At 40.0% G+C, this 15,739-nt stretch overlaps 1 long non-coding RNA gene across 1 annotated transcript; it reads right to left on the reverse strand.

Annotated features, from left to right (window-relative positions):
• Window positions 1-4,653: 4,653 nt before the first annotated feature.
• LOC129200309 (uncharacterized) lies at window positions 4,654-15,663 on the reverse strand. Its single transcript, XR_008574853.1, has 3 exons — window positions 15,401-15,663; window positions 11,144-11,249; window positions 4,654-4,907 (listed from the first exon to the last, which is right to left on the reverse strand). It is a non-coding gene; the product is annotated as an uncharacterized LOC129200309 (long non-coding RNA).
• Between the last annotated feature and the right edge of the window lie 76 nt (window positions 15,664-15,739).

Here is a 15,739-nt window from a genome sequence, read left to right on the forward strand (position 1 = left end):
TTTAAGCTCAGTTCTGCTTCTTTTGGGAAAGATGCAGTCCAGACTAGGAGATTTGCATGCTTTAAAATTGGTCTAACTGTCAGCTTTCTGTAAGGCAGAGGTTGACTGAGTGTTGGAGCCACTCCTATGTAATGGTTTGAATTTTTTATTAGTAAAGAAGCTGGCTATCACCAGACAGGCATCTTGCTTAGCTTAGTCACATGAGAAAGCATTCTCTGATCCGTTATTTCTCTACCGTAACACATACTGTGCATGGGCAGCTGCCAGAGACATAAGGATGCATCAACATCAACAGGACTGAAAACTGTATATTGTGAAGTTAATGTGTAAGTGAAAAACTGTCTTCATTGGGTGGTCCATTGCTGACTGCTAGTCCCACAGCAACCCTGTCATCCTTCATTCTCAGTGTGAGATTTACGTCAGTCCCAGCTTGAAACATAAATGATTGTGCACAGCATCTTCAAAGCATTTTTTTTTCTTTCCCTTCTGCATCCTCCATGGAAACCCTGTCACCAGCACTACAAACCTTTCTCCTCTGTCATTCTCTGGGGCAATGGTTGTCTGGCTGTAACTTTGTCTCTGTGAGATCCCAGAGACATGATCCTCCTGTGTCACACAGATGGGCAACAATAATAAAATTCTCATTATGAGAAAATTGTCTCTGTCTTTGGGAGACAATAGAGCTCTACATTAACCTCCATCTTCCGGTGTGCTGAACCATTGCATTTTTTTCTTCTTATGCTTTTATTTCTGAAGTAATATTCCTCTAGCTGCCTATTATACTGGAACACATTCCCTTTACTTCATCTGCTCCCCTCCTACCTCAATGCAGACGTTACGGCATCTGGCATCACCCCTCCCTACCAGCTGGTTCATTGCTGCATTCCCCAAGGAGTAAGTTGCCATTTTCCAAAGACCCTTGAAGTCACAGAGTTCCACTTGTAACTTTCTCTCTCTGAGGACTCTAACCCCAGTCTCTTAAAATGCTCCCTCTGCAATTTTATCATCTGGTCTAATTTTGCATTGCAAACTCTGCAATATCCTTTTGCTAATTCACATTTCATCTGCATTGCATTCTGCAGAAAGGGGCTGTGAAACCCTCATATAACACAAAAATCTTTAGCTGAACTTCAAATTGAACTTGACAAACAAGGAGGAACCTCTTGCTGCCCCAGACTCAGGGCAAAGACTGGAACCTGCCAGAATCTCCTGACTTCGAATATTTTAGGAGAAAGTTCTGAGAGAAGGAAAGCCAGCAACAGCTGAGCCTAAGTTCTTGCCCTGAGTTACTTTGCTTTGATGTTTTGGTTGTTGGTGTGGTTGGTTTTTTTTTTTTCCAAACAATCTTTCTGTTAATAAAGATGGAAGCAGAAAGAATGAGATCTTGGTGCTATGATGAAGGCAGCTTTTCATTTGCGTTTTGGTGAGGGCTTCATCAGTTTACAGAGAGGGACAAAAGCAGCTGCGAATATTCTCAGTGTCTGCTGTGTGAAGAATTGGGAGTGTGCATGTGGGAGAAACGTTTGCCATCATTAGGTATTACTAGCCTCAGTGGTCAATGTTCATCAGAAGTTCATCCTGTCTGACACAACCTTGGTCTGTGATGAAGCCTAGTGCTTCAGTCCTTGTCAAATTAACAGGAAACAAGATAAACAGACATCTCTAAAGACCTTTGCTGCATATAAAATGTACCAACCATTTTAACATCTCTTGGAACAATCTGCTTGGATAAGATAATAATGCATTTATTGGAGATGCTGACATTTAATAGAGGAATTTAGTTTCAGCATGATCCATATTGGATAGTAAAAGGGGGCAGGAGCCCTTGAAAGATGCAAGGAACTCAAAAAAAAAAAAGGATCATTCTCTACACTGTATTTATAAACCAAATCTATCAATTCTTGCTTAAATTTTAAGTTAATCTGTACTCAGAGTGGGTATTCATAAAATGCCTTCTCCTTTTTATAAGAGATCAGAACAGGGATAGGCTCAGCCCTTTTATCTTAACTTTTGCTTTGGTGCGTAACATTTGGAGACTGACTGACTACACCTCTTTAGTGCACAAGCTCAGAGTGGGCAAGGGCCAACATAGCTGTTTTGTCATTTCCATTTAATGTCTATAGAATTATCATTATTTTACTCATTAATGTTCCACTGCCTGTCATCACATTCACTGGTCTCTCTATTCAAGTTCATTACTGATGGGACAGTTGGGCTCAATAGTTAATTACTTGTCAAATTAATCACTACTTCTGGTTGTGAGACATATCTTTAGTGATACAGAAAGTGTACTGCATTTCCAGGGAGGAGGTTACAAAATTAACTAAAGGTATTTTGAACATTCCACAAATTGGATGAGATTTGTTGAGCTAGCCATTCAGCGCACTGGGAAATCTGTGGGCCTCAATTTGGAAGAAGTTTTTAGTCTTCTCCACTTCATCTCTATGATCTTCTCCCAGACTTCATTTTAATTACTTCCTTCATTTCTCTGAAAACACCAGAGTTTCTTTTTCCTTCATCCTTTGTGTTTATTTTTGCACAGGTGTCTGGCTTCATTGTGTCCCCACCCCTCCTTCCCCCCCCCGCCTCCCCACGTTCTTAATGCTTATCTTTACTTACTTGCTTTTGGAGATTTGCGTTCAAGTCCATCTTCTTGCTGAGACACTCCCAACCTCCTCTGGAGGCCAGATATCTGTCAGTGTTCCTGTTCCACCACCAATCTGTCCTTGCTTATGGCTGGAGCATTGGCTTCTTGTCATAGTTGTAGAGGAAGGAGTGACTCTTGTGCTGTTGGCAGCCATCCTTCTTTCCCTCCCATGTGCTCCTTCTCATCTAGCAATATCCATCAGCTCTGCAGAACCCATGAAAAAGTCATCAGACTGGCAATTTCATGTTTTCCAGCATCTTAGGAGTTGAGTTCTGAGTTAGATATCAAAGATACCAAATGCGTACTAAGATTACATAACGTTCTAATCAGGTTGTGTCTTTTTGCTAAAGGAAAAGATCCTCTTATGGGCATTCCCTCTGCTTTTTATAGAACAGCAGTGTAAAAAAGGTTGCTAATTTTCAGTGCCTACAACAGTATGAGTATTTAAATGTATATATTCCCAGATGAGAACCAGCATTAACAGTGAGTTAAAGGTTTTAGACTGCAACTCCCACCAAAGCGAGCCATAAAGGGGAAAAAAAAAAAAAAAAGAAAGAAGCAGCAAAATTCTTCAGTGCCTTGTCTGTGCTCCACACGTTCTTTATTCTGGCTACCTTTTACTCCCTCCCACTGCCCAGATGTTTCCACTTGCATCCATGAATTACCACTTTAACAAATCAAGGGAATCTGGAAACATATGAAGTGAATGGATCACAAATTTAGAAAGGAAGTTCTTAAAACTACTGAAGTCCAGAAGTCAGGTTGATTTCTTTTTTCCCCTCTGAAGAGGACATGTGTCAAACTGAAAAACTAGCTGTGTATGACATACAAATTACTACTTATTTCCCAAAGCAATGTTTTCATAACATCAGAGTAGATTCCACCTAACTAGTTCTTCACTACTGCATCTTTTGGTTCTCTGAAGAAATTACTTATGTGATAATCAATTCAGATTGTTTAGTTCTTTTTTCAAAGAGCAGGACTGGTAAGCATAGGGGAACAGAGCAGATTCCTGCCAAAATCATTGGAGAGATTCAGTGCCTGATGCGACATACTTCAAGTGCATTTTTAGTAGAGACCCCGCAATTCTAGGAGGGGACTCTGCATCACCCATTCACCAAGTCTCACAGCTCAGAACACAGTGAGACCCTTGTTTTGTGTGTATGTGAATGCGAGATAAGGTTTTAAAGAATTTATGAATCTCTGTACTCGGGGGGTGAGGGGGAGGTTGTTTTGAACTGTTGCTTTTAGAAAGGTGGTGAGTTTAGTTGTATGGAATGTGAATAGCACTGTATGAAATTACTTATCTCTCATCCAGAACTACTAAGAGTAATATTTCTTGATAGAGAAAAGTGTAGTAAGCGTTTCCTAGAAGTAAAAAAAAAAAAGCATTTAAGTGTACCAATATATGTAGGGATCCTACCTAATAATCTCTAACAATGATAAATGGTTCATGCACATTTGATTTCCACCCGTGTTCTGTTCCCGTATTGTCCCAGATTGAGTCACCTTCCACCATTCCAAACCTCTTAAGAAGCTGTCTTGCTTGTTTGTTTGTTCATTTGTTTGACAAAACCTACCAAAGAGCTGAACAGGACAGACCAATTTTTATAATTAAATCAGAGGGGATTTCTGGTATACATGTAAGCCCCAGTCCTGCAAAGCAGAGCCAGCTCAACACTTCTCATAAGATATGCAAAATGCAATGTTTCTGCCTCAAAACAGAGGGAGTAAAGATGGGGCTGCTATTGCTATGGGAAAGGAATTGGAGGGAGACAGACTGCAGACCATGTGTAAAAGGTTCACCTCCAGCAGCTCTGAGAGGGTGAGTAGCATGTTGCTGGACACAGCACCGCTGGAGAGGCCTCCCAACCCCAGCAGGAGACATCACACCAGACATCCTGCCTGTTCTCTGGGAGGTGACACCTGCAGTCACAGCAGCCAGCCTGGTTTTCCACAGCCCTGGCAGAGACAAAGCAGCCTGCTGGACCACAGCTTACCTGGTTCACACCTGGGGCAGGTCTGCTGCAAAGGTTTATATATTCCTATAAAAGCCTTCTTAATTTCTCTGGGGAAACTGGCAGCATGCAGTGTTCAGCATGTCTGTACAGCTTTTCAGAGTTGTTGTCTCAGCACCCATAGAGTTCGGTGACTCACTGAGGCTAGAAATGGGATCTTCAATCTTGTCCCAAAGAGTCTCAGACGTCCACTGAGCCACAGCACTTACAACAAGCTCTGGAAAATTCCTGTGCTCCTGCAGCTTGACATCACAAACACATGTAAATATAAAGAAGCTATTTGAGATAATTTGCAGTGACTGCTAAAATTCACTTGTAATTTCCTCTTCCTCTGAGTCCTGTTCATTTGGACTCATGTTACACAGCATGTTCAGATTCCTATCTAATTTCCATTTGTTTGGGGCATAGTTTTTAACACGCATGCCAATTAGGAGCTATGTAATTTTTCTCATTAACAGCCTTAACCAGTCAAAAAGACATTTGCGCCCACATTTCCACCAGCTACCTTCCAGCCAGGTATACTACGTGTTCATTTCACCTCAAATTTCTAAGTACATGACGCAACTGCTTGGTTCCTTCCTCTTCGCTCACCACCCCCTCCAAGTCCACTCTGTAGCGTTATTTATGGTGTCTGGTTTGCTTTGTCACTGTCATCCCTCAGGTTTAAATAGCAAACGTACTGCTGATGTGATTCATCAGGAACTAATGTCTAGGTCTCAGGAAAACAATAGGTTTGAGCAGCAGTACTGGAGGCAGAGATGGTAACAGCTACAGGAAGAGGCTAAGCAATGCAGTGTTTGCTCTAGTACCTAATTCAGCCTTGTCAGGCTGACAACATTGTGCAAGGTCCCCAGACAATTGTTGAGTTTGTTTGCCCTCGACTAGTGCTGAGAGTCATTTGGGATTTTGACACTCAAGTTGGCAGTCTGGTGTTGAAGAATTATGGTAAGGTCTCAGCGCTGTCTGCTGGCACCTGCCAGCTGAAAATTTGGCACTCAGTACCCAGGAATCAGATGAAGTTTCGAAAGCTGAAGATGGAAATTTCTTTTCTCTTTCCTGCTGAGAGAGGAGTGGGTATGAATTTAAACCGGTGGGGACAGGTTATTTTTAGTTTTGTGTTTCTTAGTAATTTCTATTAACTACTTGTCCTCCTGCATTCACTCTTCCCACTTCATCCAATTTTAGAAAACAAGTCCATATCTTTCTGTCTCTGATGAAATGACACACACCTAATGGAAGCATGCATATTGCTTTCAGACTCCTAGAGTTAGCAGCCTGCTAAGAAGTTGACACATCCTTTTGAGATAACCATCTTCAGTCTCCAGAGAAAGGCAGATGCCCCAGGGTCTGCAAACATTCTCTTCTGAGTTTTAAACTTCTGTTTACAAAAGTAAGGGAAGAAGAAGAAGATATAAAAAAAGAAAATGCATCTGTATGTTTGCATCAAAATTATTTGGCAAGCACTGAGTTGTGGGGCTACTGACCTTGTTGTATAATCCTGTCATCCAAGGGATGTTAATCAGTCCAATATACGCTAAGATTCTAGGGTAGAGCATGTCACTAGACTTGGTGCAGAACTGCACAACTACCCTGTGGACAGGCTGGAGACTGGGTCTACTGCAATTTTTTTCAAAGGATGCCTCTGAAGTCACATGTTAAGCACCAATTATATCAGAGATGTACACTATACTGAAACTCCATTGCACTGCATATCTGAGGCATACTTCTGAAGTCTCAAGCTCTCTGGACAACTCAACATTTTGTGACAATTGGCTTCAATCATGTCCATCTTCTGAGGCTATTCTGTGCAGCAGAGGAAACCAAAAATTAGTATTTTCCCAAAGGCTACCTCCTTTCCTAGCAGAAGGAACATAGGTCTAGAAAATTGACTAGAACATAATGTTAATTCAGCTGGTATAATTCCTCTTTAAAATTGGCCTTCTAATGTCTTAAGACAGTATGCTCTGCTTGCACCTCTGCTGGATTTGACATTTTCTCACCCAAAGTTTGTTATATGGACATTCTGCTACAAGTTACTGCAGGAAGGGTAGGCCACAATTTTCTTTCTTCTGAGTCTAAATCTGCTCAACAGTAGTAAGAGAGATTATCAAAGGAATCATTGTGTGGGCCTGATTACTGGTATATAAAACAATTGATCTACTGAGGTAATGGGGCAGATGGATGGAAATCAAGCTGCATCTTACAGCACCCAATTTGTGATGCAGGTATCACTTGGATCTAACCCTTTACCATGTGTATGCTGGTGGATAGGATTGTCCCCTGTTCGTGCCTTGTTACACTGATGCTGTCAAAATATTCTTCAAAAAATGTAATTCATTAGCGCCCTAGTTTCTTCAAAAATGCTCAGAAGGGAGAATACCTGTTGTGAGTATTATTCCAGGGAGCAAACCCCAACTCTGATAGAAGAATCCTATTCTAACTGTAGCCTACAACACATACAAATGGTTTGGGGTATCATAACATTCTGAGACCTTCACTGGCATAAAAGACATCTAGGCATTTGACTCTTATTTGTGCCTATTAGGTTTTTTTCTATAAATGTCATTACTAAAAAGAAACTAGGAAACTTGTGAGCAATGCAGTCAGTACAAGCTTGAAGCAACAAAAACTTCATTAAGACTCCATCTTCTCCATTCTATTTCTGTAATATCCAGCCTTACACACAAAAACTACAGTAACAGAACATTGCTGTAGTTGCAAACTCAAGTTCACAAAGTTAGGAAACAGCAACTAAATTCTCATATGCAAACAGAATTTGCTATCTCTTTTTCCGATTATAATACAATTCCTAATTACATGATCACATAGTGATTTCTACCAGACCTTTACTTTATTCAATGTTCAAAAAGGTCAAGTGCAGACTTCATGGCACTCTTTAATATTGTCATCTCTCTTAGCAACATCTGATTTCTTCATCGGGATGATCCTGGTTTTCATCTTGTATCCCAACTCCCCATCAAATCTCTTTTGTTCTCTATCTCCTATGGAAGAAATAGACTCACCATTGTAAATTCCAGTATCCATCCCTACCTGGGCTGGAGTAGAGAGAGGTAACCAGTTTAGAAAAACTCAGTTTTGTTCCTACAGTGGTAGATAGAAGAGAAGAAAATAATAATAATAAAAAAGAGTCATTTGCTGTTGGGGATCAGCAGGTGCAAAGCCTGGTAACAATTCAAAGGAGAGTGAGCTTTCTTAGCTCTGTGTTAGACTAGTCAAGGAAGAGGAAGAGATCTGAGCTCACTTTATGGGTATAGATTCTTTAAGGATGCAGCTCTTCCCTTTTATCAACTGTCTACCAAGCACACATGGATTTTTAAAAGCTTACATAAGTAAAATCTATTCTTTTTTTTAATGCTCACACATTGGTGGCATTGTTCCCTAGCAGAATTCTGAGATTTCTAAATCCATCACTAGTTTTGAGGCTCCAGTTGCTGACCACCCAGTCATACGTGGCCTACCACCTCTCAAACTTGTCATAGATTCTCCTGCAGAAAGAGGACTTGCAACTAGTCCTTCCTTTCAATGGGTTAGCTGATAAAAATGAGGCAAGACTCCTATATTACAGCCTAGTAATTGCCATAGCAAAGCTACCATTGTACTTGGCATAAAGCCCATTCTCAAGGAGTGGTATCTTTTTCACCTTGATCTGGGAGAAGGTAAGGAAATGCAGTGCCTTCTGCTTATGATCACTTGTCTTGGCTGCATCTATTTTACGTTTGGTTATGCTGAGTAGAAGAAGGTGGGAAAAAGTTTCAAAAAGCCATTGGCATCAAGTCTGGTACTGGAAAAATCTCTCAAATTATTCCCTCTCATTGGAATTGTTGTAATATCAAGCTGGCATAGAAACAATAAGGCAGCACACTTGGAAATATTGTCAACACGGGCAAAGGGCACCATGCCAGTATAATTTCCGATTCCAGCACTGAGATTTCGTGTGTTGGTGGGAGAAGTGATGTTTAAAATTATTTTCCCTCTCTGTAGATGAAATTCGTCTTTTAACTGACTTCAACACATGCTGATTTCATTGGAAACTTTGCTTGGTTTGGTCATTTCTTTTAGGTGCTGCAGGAACTGTGAATTCTGATGCCATCCATGGTAGTAAAAGCTTATTCCTTTCCTCAGTACACAATCTGATACAGACTGCAATTTTAGAGTAAGTAGCAATGCCAGCACCTGTGTGGCTGCCAAGCTCAGAAATGCAAGTACACACAGAGAGTGTAAAATATCTATTGAATTGGTTGGGCTTTTTTGTATCTGTTCCTGGTTTCCTTCAATGTCACCTTCAGACTTTGAAGGACTGTCCTTTTTCTGGGTCCAGCCTTGTCTGCTTGGCCTCTAGTATGTCTGACAGCTTTAGTTTCACCTAAGAATCAATGGGAAAAACCCTGCTGTGTCAAGATACAGTCTGAATCACAGAATATTGAAGTGTTAAAGTACTTCTCTGAAAAAGAGGTGTTTAATGTTGACAGGTTCATTGGCACTAGTATTGGTCTTGCCTTGTTGCTTGACCTTAGCATCAACTTCTCTGTAACTGATGTTGAGACTGAGGAGGATTATCCTTTTGTTACTGACAGTTTCACTGCTGAGATGGACTGACCTTTCCTATTCTTTTGCCAACGTAGCAAGTCCAGATCATAGCTCACAACTTCTCAAATGCCAGCAAGAATATAGAAACTTTCTTTAGCATCAACAGTCTTGGCCAGAGAGCTGGATGCAGCTCACAGTCGCATCTCAGGTCTGGCAAAGGAACATTTTAGTTTATTCATAGTACACTTCTGAGATGCACAACCACTTGTGGCCACTAAATGAGTTCATGTCTGTATGCTTGGCTGTTTGGACTATGCTCCCTGTTTATATTCAGAAGCATGTACATATATTTCCATTGTGCTTTTGTCTGACAACGACATGAAAGTGGACTTTCTTCTGTCAATTTTGTTAAACTGCCAGAAAAGATTCTTACTGTTGTGATGGCCAAAAAGCAAATAAGCCCGAGTCATTAGACAGGATCTGGGTTTTATTTTACCCCCCATTTCATTGGATAGTAGCAGCCAGAACGCATTTCTGCTTTCTAGAGAAATCCTCTAGAAAACATGTAAAAGAATAGCCCTTTTTTGGAAAAAAATATGGAAATTCTAGGTTCTGACTGATCATTATGGTCATTTATTTTTGGTCAAAAATATTCCTGTTTGACTCACTAGATAGTGATTCTTATAAGTAAGTTTGGGGTAATTTCCTTCCCCAGAGTGCCTATTTTTAATTCAGGTATTTTTTAATACAGATTCTAAAGGCCTGACCATTGATACAAAACTTAAAATATTTTAACAAGTATTGATATCATGCACCAACTTGTAATAGGATCAATGTTTTTATCGTTCATCTGTCTGCTCTAATTGTGTTTACATTTTATATTTATACTTACTCTTTAGTCCTGTATAGATATTTTTGGTCAGACTTACAAGAGCTTTAACAATTAATCAGCGTAAATGTGACAAAGGCCAGATGTGTTACTACAGACACTCTGGCTGCCTAAGGAAGCAATCCAAGCATTCATACGGCACCCTCCAAACATGCCTAACCCACCGAATTAGGGACATCGGAGCCGACAGATGATGCTGGCCATAAAGGACATTGCTTGGACTGCATAGAACTTGATGGACATCTTAACATTGTTTACTTAATCATTATTAGTCTTACTGTTGTTGGTTGTCTGAAGAGGCTATTTGACTGTGGGAACAACTCATTTGTCACAGGTATTCTCTGAGTTCATAAAACTGGCAGTTATTCCTACCTTCTGGCAGAAACAGTCTGTCAATGATTGAATGAGCCTTCCCGCTCTCTTAAAGAAGACACAATTCTTCAACTACTGTAAGGCCAGTTTTCCTTCTAATTAGCATCCTGGCTCTGGGGAGGCCTGTATTGGTAACACTTTCAGAAGTTAATGAAGCTATTCTGAAAACAATTAAACCTTCCATGTATAAGACGGGTGCTTCTAATAGAAAGAAAAGGCCTTGTTTTGATCAGGTAGAGTATCCTCTTTTTCACCAGAGTAGTGAAAGGTGTCCTTAGATGAATTAAAATCTAAATGCGTAAGGCTAAGAGCGGAGGAGTGATACATCCTGTGCTTTAATACTTCCAGGAAGGATAGCAGATATTCATCATACAGGTCTACAATTCAGTTAAGGCTTTTCATAGTCTTATTTAGCATTCATACTGCAGGGCAATAAACGGCGAAGTGTAACAACAGAGTAACAAGAGAGAGACACTATATCTGCTATTTGCTGGAGAGTGAGGTGAAGCAGTCAAATAAAAACAATTACTAAAAAAGGACTTCATAAAATTGTGTTTATATGTATATATGTGTATATATGTTTTCCCAGAACACAGACTGGGACATAAAGCATAGTTTAGATTGAATACCACTTAAATCAGTGCAGTTGCTCCATTGACTTCAACATACCTTGATTTAGTCTTAAGAGGATGTGGGTCAGTTTCACCTTAATAGACAGAGAAGTTTAAAATTATTTTAAAGCTTGTCCAGTGCTGCTTTCCTTTCCCAGAAGATTCTGTAAAGGCAATGATACATGTTAATACAGAATACTTATGCTACTGTACATTATCCAGAATTTCACTGCGAACAGCATAGGTGTGAAGATTTCTTTGTAACAAAAAACCAAAAGAAACTTCAAACACAGGGCTTATTACTTTTCTTTTTTTTTATTTAGGATGTAGTTATGCATTAGTGAGAATTCTGGAAACATTGACTTTATGGAGTACAAAATAAAGTATTTTCTGAGTTTCATAAGTCATATTAGCAAAAATAGTAATCAACTATTGCTGTACGTAGAAATACAGGATTGACTGACCATGGTAGGTCCAAGTAGTACTATCAGCTTGAAATCAGATTAACTTCATAAAATTAAAGTTGAACCATATTTATTCTGCATATCTTCACTAGTTTTTTATGGTTTTAAAGGCACTATTCCTAAAAAAAGACCAACCAACCAAATTAAAAAAACCCCAACTATTCTGTAAATGACTGAGTCACAACGAAGGGAAAGTAGCAATTGGCAGCAATGAGCAAAAACCCACAGAAACTTCTGTCAGAGGTATAAAGTAAACAAATAGGAAAATACCCCTTTCCTTCAGCTTTTCTTTGATATAGGGCATAATACTATTTAAGACTCTAATATGGATGTTTACCTTTTCGTGTCTAGAAGTACAACTGAATTCTGGGAGAAACCCATATGAAAATCAAAATAAGTTAACACAGAACAATTGGTTTATGTCTGAAATCTATTTTGGCATTAAAGATAAATAATTTCTGTTTTAATAACTAAATTTCCTTTGCGTTCTGAAAATTTTAGGTTTTCATGATGTTTTCTAGTTATTTAAAGGCATTCAGTTTACTAGTCTTTATTTTTTCCCAGTTCCTATAACCCCAGGGAATCTGGATCTTGCTCTGACTTTATTGGGTTTTGTTGATTTTTCTTTTTTTCTGTTACATGTACAGGAAAATCTCCATTAAATTTTACTTTAGTGCCCATTGTGGGCAGCATATGTAACAGAGCTTCCACTGTACATGCAAGAATTGGGAATTTATTTTTCCAGAGTAGATTAAATTTCACTTACTTCTTGTCTGAAAGCCTTTTCCTATGATAAAAGCTGTTAGGCAGCCTGTTCTGCAGCAGTCCTGTGTTCATTGCAGTGGCAGATAATAACAAGAATCTCAAGGGTTAGGACTTGCTTCAGACTTTTGGTCTTGCTCTTCATGCTCTGATACTATTAACAGTTGTGCAATATAGCATCTAGAAGTTAAGAGCAGCAATTTATAAACAAAGAGTCACAACCTTCTGTGTTGAAGTGGATCAGCTAACACAATCCAGCCAGCCTGCTAAATCAGATTTGAATTTCTGTTCCCCATGAGAACACCCTGAATGGCTGATTTTTATGAAAAGTAGCTACTTCTTCAACTCCACACTTTGTCCATGCATATCCCCTATCTTGAGTGTGACACTGCAGCATCAGCCTCACCAGGTATTTAAAATGCTGATTAACCACAGGAGTGTGTGTGGAAGAATGGGGACAGAACACCTTCTTGGTTTTCAGGAATATTTTAGCTTCTATTGCAGCTGGCACATAATGCACTACTAGAGTAGTAAAGCACTTTTCAGTCACCTCCTGAACAAAGCACTGTCTTTTTCCTCAGAAGACCTCATAGTGGTTGAATTCAGCTAGAACAATGAAGCAACTGTAAGAATGTAAAAAAGGACTTCACTGGTGTTAAATGGGAGATGATCTTCATGCACTTTTCTAAGTTTGAATACTTGTGGGTCTTACACTTCCCTTTCATGTAAAATGGTTGTATTGGAAATAATTTTGTTCTTTTCATCAAACCCCAGATAATCTGTAAGTGTTTGGGGTCTTATAAACAGACTTAATCCCAGTTTACTTACTGATGTTCCGCTGTAGTGAAAGTAACATAACCTGTCTGAAGCTGTGTACTGTTACACCTTTATCTTCTTATTTCCAATAAGGAAAAAAAGAGATCAAACACTTGTGTGATAATTTTACATCAGTATAATTTGATCATATAACACTATCTCAAAATTGACATGTTCCTATTAAAAAAAGAAAAGTCTGATTTACATATTAATAATGGGACTATTAAAGCTTTGAGATTTTTCAACCTTATATAACTATTATTTTTAAAAAACTACATACTTGACACTAATACAGGTTTTGCTTTTTTGTGTGTTTTTTTTTTTTTTTTTAAATGTAAACAGGCATCTTGCTCCAGAACCTGTGTAGCTTCTGGAGAAAGCTTCCTTCTGGCTGAATGAAATCTGAAGTGCAAATATTTGCATCTAATTTCTTCTACCTGTCCTTGGCATAAGGATCCTTCTGCATTGCTTGTTTATTCTATGTCCAAAGCAATTGCCACTTCAGGATTTTCAAGGACAAAGACTGATGGAGTGATTTTATGATGAATATGAAAAGATTACTCGCTTATAAACACAATTTCTGAAAAACTCTGTCTTCATAGCTCGTCACTCCTCCTGTGCCTGTTAGTTTTTGTAACCTAGTGGTAATCATTCTTGGCTAGAGCCTCTGACAAATGCTGCTCTGGGTTTGGACAACTGTTGTCCATTTTGTGAGTAGGTCATGAACCTGACAGATGCAGAGTAATTTTATGTAAGACATTTTGTTTCAGTATGAAGTCCCATCATTTGTCATGTATGGTGGTACATTAGACAATCCTAATAATCCATTCCGCTCTTAAAACCTAAGAATTTTTGTGAGTGCTGAGAGTTCCCTGCTCTAATAGCAGATAAGAACAGTAAGAACCTGCAGAAATTGTTCAATATTTTGTAGGATCAGATTCTGACAATTTACTAGTTTTTAAGACATAGCATGAGACTAAAAAAAGTGAAACTACTGAGAATTCTAGTAATAGGCAGTAGACAATCTGGTTTTATTAATAATGAAGCCGTATACACAATCCTATTTCCTCCTCCATACGTCCCCAGCAATTTGTTCATTGTGACTGTCACCAAAGCAGTTACAATCCTTCAACAGTGCAAGAAAACATTATTACATGAAGGCTGATCCTTTAGCTTCACTTAAGAGAATGGACAGAATAAGTCACTTCAGTATAGCTCATTTCTGACTTTGATTTGCTCATGAAACTAACTAGCACAATAGAGACCGATCTGTATGTTACCGTAGCTTTTCCAGAAAATCATTCATATCAGAATTCAATTCTTTTTACAGATATGCAAAGGGTTGTTGGGTTTTTTTTTCCCCCAACTGCTTTCCCCTAGTTATCATGTCAAATTTTGCAGTTAGTAACACTTATATGGTATCACTGGCATGTTCAGCTTGATGACTTACTTCAGTTCATCTGATAGCGCTCTTGACTAAAGCACCAGGAAGTGGGCGCTGCTGGCGGCAGAATACTAAGCTTGATGGACCAATGCCTTAATCAAGTCCGGCAAATACTATCTTGCCATGAATAACCTGCTCCAGAGTTCACAATATTTTGGTACAGCATACTGCAAAACGTCATTTCTGCCCACAATAAAGCAACTTCTGAGTAAGTTATAGCATTTAGCAGTTGATGTAACAAGATTAATTAGCATCTGTGGTATAGCATCTTTTATAGAACAACAATTTTCTCCTAACTATTCCCTTATCATTCTGGAAGAAGAAAAGAGTAAGTACTGAATAGTATCCCTATTATTTCTCCTGCTGATTATTTACATTGTTACTCAAAGCACGTGTATACTTTCCTTCCTCTTCCAGTCTAAGAATGGATCAATGCCTTTTTAAAATCGGATTGTATGCACATTTGCTCCCCTCCCCTAATTTCTGTTCTCCTTGCACTCCTCTCGAAATTTCAGGCACCCTCTCCACCCACACACACACTTTATCATACGGCCCTCTTAGTATGCTAATGTATTGCAACAACCCATTTTACACTGCTAATGAAGTGAAAGAAAGATGATGAATAAAAATAACAAAAAAAAAAAAAAAGCATTGATGGTTGTTCTATGCCCACGGAAGAAGGAAAAAAAAAAAAAAAGGTGCATTTATCACTTCACTCTCGGCAGTTACCAGCACGCAGGGAAACAACACAGGCACACGCTCCGCCGCATTCAAGCGAAAAGACGTGGTCTTCATTCGTGACGTGTGGTGGTACAAAGTTGGCTCTTACCGCCGAGCGCGCACGTTTGAAGGTTGGGCGCCGCTTCGCCTCCCTGACGGGCACCCCGCCGCCAAGCGCCTCAGGCGAGGGCAGGGCCGGGCCGGGCCACCGCGGCCGGGGGCGCCCCCCGCTCTCCCCTCGCTTACCACAGCGCGCTCGGCGGCTCGCCGGCCGGGAGGGCGCAGCAGGTGCGGCGGTGGGACGACCGCTAGGCAGGCGGACGCCGGCGGCTGGGACGACCGCTAGGCTAGGCAGGCGGACGCCGGCGGGCGTGGGGCTGGCGGCCCCCCCCTCCCGCGCGGAGCCGGCTCTCCCCTCACCGTCTCCTCCCGCGGGACGGGCTCGCTG

The sequence above is a fragment of the Grus americana genome, unplaced genomic scaffold (assembly GCF_028858705.1).
Source record: "Grus americana isolate bGruAme1 unplaced genomic scaffold, bGruAme1.mat H_39, whole genome shotgun sequence".
Lineage (NCBI taxonomy): Eukaryota > Metazoa > Chordata > Aves > Gruiformes > Gruidae > Grus > Grus americana.